Source organism: Cherax quadricarinatus, chromosome 1, assembly GCF_038502225.1.
Source record: "Cherax quadricarinatus isolate ZL_2023a chromosome 1, ASM3850222v1, whole genome shotgun sequence".
Taxonomy (NCBI): domain Eukaryota; kingdom Metazoa; phylum Arthropoda; class Malacostraca; order Decapoda; family Parastacidae; genus Cherax; species Cherax quadricarinatus.
In genome coordinates, this window is record NC_091292.1 from 103,457,920 (window position 1) to 103,468,628 (window position 10,709).

Here is a 10,709-nt window from a genome sequence, read left to right on the forward strand (position 1 = left end):
ACACGTCTCATGTTGAATAATACGCTTGTGTCATCATTTCGCAGCATTTCAGAGTTCTGGTTGCTTCACATGCGCTTGTCACTAATACGGTAGCGCGTGACTCTACTTCGTGCCAGAACGCGCCGTTTTTTATCGTTCTAATAAATAACAGCCGGCAGATATTTTCAGCCAGTTTTCGTCAAACATTTGAAACATAGGTAACAGCCAGTGCCGACCGGTAAACGATTGGGCTTCGAAGGCTTTTCTGGCTTGACTATGTTGGTTCGCGAGATGGCGTGTTGCACGTTTCGCAGTCACGCATGAAGTGTAGAGCGTAGTGAATCCAAAGAGTTGGTGATGTATGCAATAGTTTCAGGAATGCGGACTGGAAGGTAGGTTCTCAGAAGCCAATATTCACCCTCTGTTTGAACATGGTGAGAAGACAGAAGATCATTCTGTAGCTTAGGATTTTAAAGAGTTCAGGTGTAAGAGAACTCATAGGTAACTGGCTGTCCCTTCTCCTCTACTATTAAATTTACTCTAGAGGAGGAGAAGGACAACCAGTTACCTTTTCTCGACGTTCTCTTACGCACAGGGGAAAGCAAACTTTCTTTTAAAGTCTACCGGAAGCCTACCTACAAGAATGATCTTCTACATTTCTTCTCTCACCATGACACAAGAACTAAAAGAGGGGTAGTTATTGGCTTCTTTCTGAGAGCCTACAGAATTTCCAGTCCGCAGTTCCTCGAAGAAGAATGTACATACATCACCAACTCTTTTAGTTCACTACACTTTCCCCTACACTTCATACGTGACTGCAGGAAACGTGCAACACGTATCCTCAGCAAGACCAACACCTATCAAATTGAAGAAAAGCCTCCAAGTTACATCGTTTTACCGGTCAGCAACGTTGCCACAAATGTTTCAAAAATGTTTGACAGAAAACTGGCTAAAATATCTACCAGCTGTTCAACTACTATTAGGAACCTGATACAAAAACCCAAGCATGATTCTGGCACAAGTGCAGGAATCTACACTATACCATGTGGGGGGTGTGACAAAGTATATGTAGGGGAAACAGCCAGAACTCTGGACATTAGGATAGCAGAACACAAAAATGCTTGCAGAAATGATGACCGCAAAAACGCATGTGTTCAACATAGAGACGATGTTGGACACCTCATGAAATTCAATGAAGCTAAACTAGTTATTAAAGAAGACGACTTAAGACGGAGAAAATGCATTGAAGCTGCACTAATTTCTGTCAGTAACACTATAAAGCAAAAGTCCGGTAGTTACAGTATTTCAAAATTATTAAGCAAGAGGATATTACCCATCCTGGGAACTGGTGTTACTTGATGCCAGCAGGTCCCTCTCTAACCTCACCTCCTTAGTTCCATTACTACTACTACTACTACTACTACCACCTCTACCCACGCTTCACCTCACCTGACTCCCACCACTATATATATGTGTGTTTTCTTAGTTTTCTCTGTATTAGGACTGAAGAAGCCACTCGTGGCGAAACGTTTCCTTTAATAAATGTCCTGAACTGTACATAAGTGTCTTTTTCCACAAATGTCACATTAGTTGCACTTGTGTCCTTTTACTTTACAAGCTTAATCCTGTTTATATTCTTGAAGACTCGTCGATGGAAACCGAGAAAATCCCATAAATTGCAATAAATGCGTGTTAAAAAATATCATGAGTTAAATCAGGAGATTTTAAGATAAAGTAAACTCGGGATTATCCATTTCCTGCGGATGTTTGTCTCGCTTGTGATAATACTAACACCTTTAAGTAAACGTGAGTTATACACTGTAATATATGTATATATATAATATATATATATTGGCTCATTGGTGCTCTTGTAAGTTAAATTTCTCAAATGTCAGATATTTGTTTTTTTTTGTAATAATTCTTCGGGTTATATATACAACCTGTCGACTACACGTGATACCTTACACCTGCTGTCCCTGATAGTCGACTGGTGTGGGTCACATCCTGGGGGACAAGATTGAAGGACCCCAGTGGAAATAAGACAGCCCCCGGTGACGTACTGATTTTCTTGGGTTATCTTTGGTGGCTTTCCTTTCGGGTTAAAAATCAGCACAAACCTTATTTTATCTATTTTATCTGTTATGAAGAATGCTGTAATTCCTAAAATAGTAATAAATTCAGCGTATACACTGAGGTACACACCTACTAGCAAAGCTACCCCGCTTCTATAAAAATCAATAGCAGCAACAAAATATTAAGAACAGTTGACACTAATATGATATACAGAGTATAACTGTTTACGTTTATAATAGTGTATGGTAACAAAATAATGTCAGAAAACGTTACTGCCTCGGTAACCTGCGTCCTCGACAAGCGCTGCTGGACATGATAATGCTGTGATTATCAATTGTATTATTGCACTGAGCGTACATGCTCAGAGCATGTTGAGGGCTAGCCAAGGGATGTATTAACAGAAATTACAAGAATAATTCTTGTTTAACAAATGAATTAGTCTTGAGAGCGCGCATTCACATAATTTTTTGACGAATGTGTAATATGTTTTTCGGGGTGATATGAGCAATGTACCCGGTGAAGCATATTAAAAATCAAGATATGAACAAGCGCAGTATCTCTCTTTTGCGACAAAACTTGAGAACATGAATGTGCGACTCTGCATATTCTTGACGTCGGGTCAGTCATTGTGAAGGGCACTGTGTTCCTCAGGGCGAAGATGACAACCACTGACAACAAGCACCGCTCTCTGCGGCAAATAAAACAGCAATAATAATAATAATAATAATAATAATAATAATAATAATAATAATAATCTTTATTTCTAAAAAGAAAAAATACTTTATACAGCTGATATAGGATTAGTTGACATTATTGGTATACTTTATACAAAGCTCCTGGTTATACAGAGTTTTTCAGGCAGCCTTAAAATGAACTTACAACTACCGGATAATTAATTAAGTTGGTTTACAAGATACTCAAGTTTGCAATCTTTGACATTAACACTTTGGTTTATGATTTTGACATTTTTGTATTTTTTGTAAAACAGTTTATTATAACGTTTGTAATAGTTATTGAATATGTCCAAATACAAATACTAATCTGTATTTCGGTACATACATAACATCTCGGACAATACAGATCAGACTACCTAAAATTTAGTTTTCTTTTTTTCTCTCCAAGTGTCTAATACACGGAATTAATATGAGCTTAAAAATAAATACACGTTAGAGGTTAATTCACTAAATATCACAAATAAATATAATTGTTTAGTTTACAAAGGTGAGTAGTACTAGTTTCTTAAATTACAGTACAAAATATAATGATAAAGTATATGTTCACTGAGAATTATTTCTGCAGTTGTGTGTGAAATAAGGGATTGCAGCCTATTTTGCAAAATTTGGAAATTGAAAGAAAAAATTGAAACAAGAACAGGGATAGGATTTAATGGGGAAAAAGTTTCAGTATTTGTTTTATCATAGATTATCACTGTCAAGATCACATTAAGGTAAAGAGGTGTTTGTTAACAGTAGTTTTAAAGCAGTTGGTAGATGGCGAACCTTCGTAATTTTTACACTGGTTCCTTTCACACTGAGATAGGTTACCCGAGAAACACTTTCACCATCATTCACACTATTACTGTTGCCAGAGGTCCCCTCAAGGAAGGTTCCTTGATGTTGGTGAGGGGCTTTTGATTTAGGGAATTGGATCTGTGCTCCAGTTCCCCGAATTAAGCCTGAATGCCTTCCACATCCCCCCCCAGGCGCTGTATAATCCTACGGGTTTAGCGCTTCCCCTTTGATTATAATAATGTTGCCAGAGGCGCGCAGATACGACAGCTCAGATGTCCCTTCAAACAGCAAATATCTCACCCCTCCTTTAGAGTGCAGGTACTATACTTACCACCTTCAATACTCAGGTCCGGCTAACAGGTTTTCCTGAGTCCTTCACACTCCAACAGCTCGTCAGGCCCCTCGCCCCTCCAAAAAAAAAAAAAAAAAAAAATTGCCTCCACTCCTAACACGTTCACACATGCCTGCTGGATATCCAAGCCCATTGAACACAAAAACATCTTTACCCCCTCCCTCTATCCTTTCCTAGGACGACCCCCTACCCTCAGACACATCCATTGCCTCCATTCTCCTCGTTGCAACATTCACAACTCAGGCTTTACACTCATGAGTGCTGGTACCGCTCTAACACTGTATATATATATATATATATATATATATATATATATATATATATATATATATATATATATATATATATATATATATATATATATATATATATATATATATGCAATAAGATCACAGTAAACAGGTGATTTCAGAATATGCAAAACAACCAGTGAAAGAATATAGAAATTCCAAGCGCTTTCGTGACTACTCACATTATCAAGGAACAATGATAATGTTCCTTGATAATGTGAGTAGTCACGAAAGCGCTTGGAATTTCTATATTCTTTCACAGTGGTTCTTTTGCATATATATATATATATATATATATATATATATATATATATATATATATATATATATATATATATATATATATATATATATTTTCTCTATATATATATATATATATATATATATTTTCTATATATATATATATATATATATATATATATATATTTTTTTTATATATATATATATATATATATATATATATATATATATATATAATTTTTTTTTTCAACAGGTCGGCCGTCTCCCACCGAGGCAGGGTGACCCAAAAAAGAAAGAAAATCCCCAAAAAGAAAATACTTTCATCATCATTCAACACTTTCACCACACTCGCACATTATCACTGTTTTTGCAGAGGTGCTCAGAATACAACAGTCTAGAAGCATACACATATAAAGATACACAACATATCCCTCCAAACTGCCAATACCCCAAACCCCTCCTTTAAAGTGCAGGCATTGTACTTCCCATTTCCAGGACTCAAGTCCGACTATATGAAAATAGCCGGTTTTCCTGAATCCCTTCATTAAATATTACCCTGCTCACACTCCAACAGATCGTCAGGTCCCAAGTACCATTCGTCTCCATTCACTCCTATCTAACACGCTCACGCACGCTTGCTGGAAGTCCAAGCCCCTTGCCCACAAAACCTCCTTATATATATATATATATATATATATATATATATATATATATATATATATATATATATATATATATATATATGTGTGTGTGTGTGTGTGTGTGTGTGTGTACTGTATTACTGTAAATTTCATTTTGTTAGTGTGATATTTTTCATGACATATAAACCAAAAAGCACTTAACAAACATATTGTTTTGTGTATATTCTGCGCAGATCAGTTTCACTTACTGTTTAATATTCAAACTATTTATATATTTACATACACACTTTGAACAATGACCAAAATATAAGTATCCATATTTAAAAATAAATAAACGAGGAAATATAAATATTCATGTTTTATTAATAAAAAATTTTCAAGGTTCATACAGAAGGTAACTAAAACATGTTTTCTGATGTATTCCATATATTGAGAATTATTTGTGATGGTGTATACTGTCACGAGGATTTAAATTTAACAATTGACAGATTTTTTTATAAAAGAGGAAGTTATTTTCATACACAAAATAAACACCTTTCCTATATATTTTATACACTTTCGGCTTTTCTAATACTGAAATTTTGTTGATCTAGAAATGTAACCATAATTATTAAACGTAGATAAATACTTTGGACCACAAGAACACTTTTACTAACAACCACTGTTGTTGATGAATGGTCCTTACTGACTGGCTGAACTGTTTACTTGATGGACTACGGACTAGCTGGTTTATGGACTGATTAAACAACGGACTTGCAAACTTCGGTCTGGACGCAGGAATCAAAGCAACACTTGCGGTTCTGTAAGCACTCGCTGTCGGCGGTGCATTGTTGTGGTCTTGCCCTGGTGGCCGGGCAGGCTGGACGAGCTGGTGGACAGCTGCCTCCTCCAGGCCCTGAGGAAGGCAGGGACAAGCAAAATACATACATATTAGTGACGCATAAACATGGGAATAATGTTTTTGAAATAATATCCTGACAACAAAGCTACTTAAGGCACACATCAGTTATGATTACTTTAGAAGTCGATGAAAGATGTCTGAAATTTTATATGGCATAATATTCAAAACTTGTAAAAAATAATGTCCTTTTTAGAAAAGTAATATTTTAATGATATAACCTTTTATTAAACTTTCAGGACAATATTTTGGAAAATGTGATATGTAGAATTTCATTTCTTGCATGCAGCATTGTTTCTCAGGAACTCACTGCTGACAGTGTTGGGTCTCGTAGTTCCGACTCCTGGATTGACTCCTGGGACAGTATTGATTCCTTTGTTTACCCCAGGAAACCCTCCGACTCCGAAATTACCTCCGGGGAATCTACCGCCTCCAAGGTTACCCCCTGGAAAGCCTCCACCTCCGATGTTACCCCCAGGAAAACGTCCATTTCCGAAGTTACCTCCAGGAAAACCTCCGCTGTTACCTCCCTGGATAACTCTACCAAAGAATCCCGGGTTGCCGAAACCACCTCCGTGATGGGCGAACCTGAGGAACCTTTGGTAGCCATGGGCAGATGATTGGCTGCCCAGGATGAGAGTAATGACCAGGACGAGGAGGACGTGAAGGCGAGTCATCTCAAGCAGTGTGAACTCCAACACAGTCCTGGAAATGTAAGAATAATCCATGGTGCGCTGATTTTATCATAACAGAGAGCAGAATAAAGATGTCACCAAGATATAAATCAGAGTCTGATCATTAAGACCTCACTGACGGGTCACCTCTAGGCAAGGCCTAACAAGGGTTAATACATATCACCTCAGTTTCGACAGGAGACTCAGTTCACTCCAGCTTGTTTAACGAAACCATACTCTGCTAAAATAATGTAAATAATTCAAACTAGACTGTAATGTTTTTTTGATGGAATTCATGTCGATACAAGCAACTTATTGAGAACATAATCATATAATGAACATGTAAATAGTTTATTACCGCTATAATTTGCTTAGCTATCAAGACTTTGAGACTCCATTCCTGGACCCATTTTGCGCCTCAGTAATCCTTTAACTACCTCCCACAGGATAGGTATGGGGATGTATAGTAAAGTTATTAAATATGTGAATGAAAGCATAGTGAAGGTATCAGTGGTGTAAAATGAGAATTTTGCAGTATCGTGAAATTAGAAAATTGTGTAAGGAACATTAGAGGTCACTGCGGCACCAGCTAGACTTATAGACCGCAGTACTACCTAAGAAGCAAGATCACCACCCATCTAGAAACCCATCAGTTACACAACCCAGGGCAACATGGGTTTAAAACAGGTCGCTCCTGTCTGTCTGAACTATTGGATCACTACGACAAGGTCCTAAATGCACTAGAAGACAAAAAGAATGCAGATGTAATATATACAGACTTTGCAAAAGCCTTCGACAAGTGTGACCATGGCGTAATAGCGCACAAAATGCGTGCTAAAGGAATAACAGGAAAAGTCGGTCGATGGATCTATAATTTCCTCACTAAGAGAACACAGAGAGTAGTCGTCAACAGAGTAAAGTCCGAGGCAGCTACGGTGAAAAGCTCTGTTCCACAAGGCACAGTACTCGCTCCCATCTTGTTCCTCATCCTCATATCCGACATAGACAAGGATGTCAGCCACAGCACCGTGTCTTCCTTTGCAGATGACACCCGAATCTGCATGACAATGTCTTCCATTGCAGACACTGCAAAGCTCCAGGCGGACATCAACCAAATCTTTCAGTGGGCTGCAGAAAACAATATGAAGTTCAACGATGAGAAATTTCAATTACTCAGATATGGTAAACATGAGGAAATTAAATCTTCATCAGAGTACAAAACAAATTCTGGCCACAAAATAGAGCGAAACACCAACGTCAAAGACCTGGGAGTGATCATGTCGGAGGATCTCACCTTCAAGGACCATAACATTGTATCAATCGCATCTGCTAGAAAAATGACAGGATGGATAATGAGAACCTTCAAAACTAGGGAGGCCAAGCCCATGATGACACTCTTCAGGTCACTTGTTCTATCTAGGCTGGAATATTGCTGCACACTAACAGCACCTTTCAAGGCAGGTGAAATTGCCGACCTAGAAAATGTACAGAGAACTTTCACGGCGCGCATAACGGAGATAAAACACCTCAATTATTGGGAGCGCTTGAGGTTCCTAAACCTGTATTCCCTGGAAAGCAGGAGGGAGAGATACATGATTATATACACCTGGAAAATCCTAGAGGGACTAGTACCGAACTTGCACACGAAAATCACTCACTACGAAAGCAAAAGACTTGGCAGACGATGCACCATCCCCCCAATGAAAAGCAGGGGTGTCACTAGCACGTTAAGAGACCATACAATAAGTGTCAGGGGCCCGAGACTGTTCAAGTGCCTCCCAGCACACATAAGGGGGATTACCAACAGACCCCTGGCAGTCTTCAAGCTGGCACTGGACAAGCACCTAAAGTCAGTTCCTGATCAGCCGGGCTGTGGCTCGTACGTTGGTTTGCGTGCAGCCAGCAGCAACAGCCTGGTTGATCAGGCTCTGATCCACCAGGAGGCCTGGTCACAGACCGGGCCGCGGGGGCGTTGACCCCCGGAACTCTCTCCAGGTAAACTCCAGGTAAACACCACTGGACCATCGCCGTTCCAGCTAGACGACGACTGTACAAGATCTTTCGAACTTTGGTGTGGCCTAATCAAGAGAGGAGTGATCATGCGTGTGAGGTAGCGAGATTTGTCCCCAGTACTCTTTGCATGAATTTTAATTATGATGCGCTGGCAAGTACACACACACTTCTCCAATATTTATGGTAACTTATGTTGATGACATTTTTCTCAGCATAACGGCCGCCTCCAGCTAAGACAAGAGACCCAAGAAAAGGAGTAAAATTACCACTTTTTTAAATAATTACATAAGAGAGGAGGAGGTTATCAAGTTCTTATTCTCAATAAACCTACATACGACACGTATTGCTTTACCGGGAAGAATTCTCAACCTCTTCCCCATAGAACTAGAAAGCAGGTGTTATAGGGATGAAAAATAGTTGGGAATAACTAAAAATATATACATAAGTATATACTAAATGTGAATAGAAATTAGTAAGATATGCTTGTCATCTTACGTATTTATTAGATAAAAGATTAGGAATTTTGCTCGAGTCCAAAACAGTTAACAGGCTTCCGTTTTGCAGTCACGTGGCAGGACTTTAAGACCTCTGAAGTTGATTAGTCTACTAATTTACTACATTTTGTGACATATACCAACTATATACACAATGTCTTAATATTTATAACAACGTTGGTGCAATATACACTGCCTTAATGTGCATGCAGACACACACACACATCTGAGAGGTGGGTTTCAGGTACTCGAGATCACAGCGGGATATAAAAAAGTACAGCTGAATCACAGGGATGTTAGGAAATACTTCTTTAGCCTTAGTGTGATCAGGAAGAGGAACGACCTAGACAGCGAAGTGGTAGAGGCATAATCCTTATACAGGTCTAAGTATAGGTATGATTGGCTCATGCAGCCAGGAGTGAAACCGGTAACGTCCAGCAAAGAGGTGGGGCCAGGAGCTGAGACTCGACAGCGGCAACCACAGTTTGGTGAGCACGCGCACGCACACGCACGCACGCGCGCACACACACACACACACACACACACACACACACACACACACACACACACACACACACACACACACACACACACACACACACACACACACACACACACTGTGGTACTCTTTCAGTGTGTATATTAACGATGCTAATATACATGAACACTTGTAATGTGGATGTTAACGGCAGTGACATAAAACTGTAATGTGTAAGACAACTTTGCTGATATCCACAAACACTGTTTGAGGTTATAATTGTTGCTCACATATACACTCGTAATGTTTATGATACTGGGGCAGCTATGTTCACCCTGCCACCTACTGAATGTTTATAGTGAGCAGAGTTCTCTTAGCGGGAGGGATCAAGCAAAGTACCAAGTACAGAGGAGAGAGAAACGCACGTGAAGACGCTGAGGGTAGGTAGCTTCCAAGTTAACGTGTACACACTCTGAAGGTCCGGCGTCGACTGGCGATCTCGGGCTACCTTTTGTCTTTGTAACCAGGTCCCACTGCGGGAAATACACACTGACCGGGAACTTTCCCTAGAGCGTCTAGGAACCCACCAGACAGGTCATCCACACATTCTAGGAACACAACACTACTATTCAAGGACAGCTTATGGGTCTGGATTAACTGCGACATTAGTGGCTGGGTGTGAATGGGGACGCAACAAATAAAAACAGTTTCACTTGGATCAGAGCATCTCGGGCTGGGCGTCCTTGACAGGGGTTGGCTATGATAGCCTCGTTTATAGTCAACAACACTAGGAATCTTTTTTTCTCCATTTCCTTATGATCTCATAAGCAGCTTTCTGTGTTCCTCTGGCTTCGGGCTCTCCTGTCACTTCTAGATACGTCCGAATACCCTGAAAATGTTAACAGGTTAGGTATGTGCAGGGGCTTATATATAACGTAAGCATTTTTTTTTTAAGTTTCACAAATCCTTTTTTTTTCCCTAGATAATAACACGAAGTGGTCCTAAATTCCTGAAGGTGCCATGCGTGTGTGGTTTGGAAGACAAACGTAGAACTTGTAGATGATTT

General features: G+C 39.4%; 1 non-coding gene across 1 annotated transcript; it reads right to left on the reverse strand.

Moving 5' to 3' along the window:
- Nucleotides 1-5,429: 5,429 nt before the first annotated feature.
- Nucleotides 5,430-10,222, reverse strand: LOC128689038 (uncharacterized). The gene is made up of 4 exons (XR_011392076.1): nucleotides 10,069-10,222; nucleotides 6,397-6,689; nucleotides 6,295-6,336; nucleotides 5,430-5,981 (listed from the first exon to the last, which is right to left on the reverse strand). It is a non-coding gene; the product is annotated as an uncharacterized protein (transcript).
- Nucleotides 10,223-10,709: the final 487 nt, after the last annotated feature.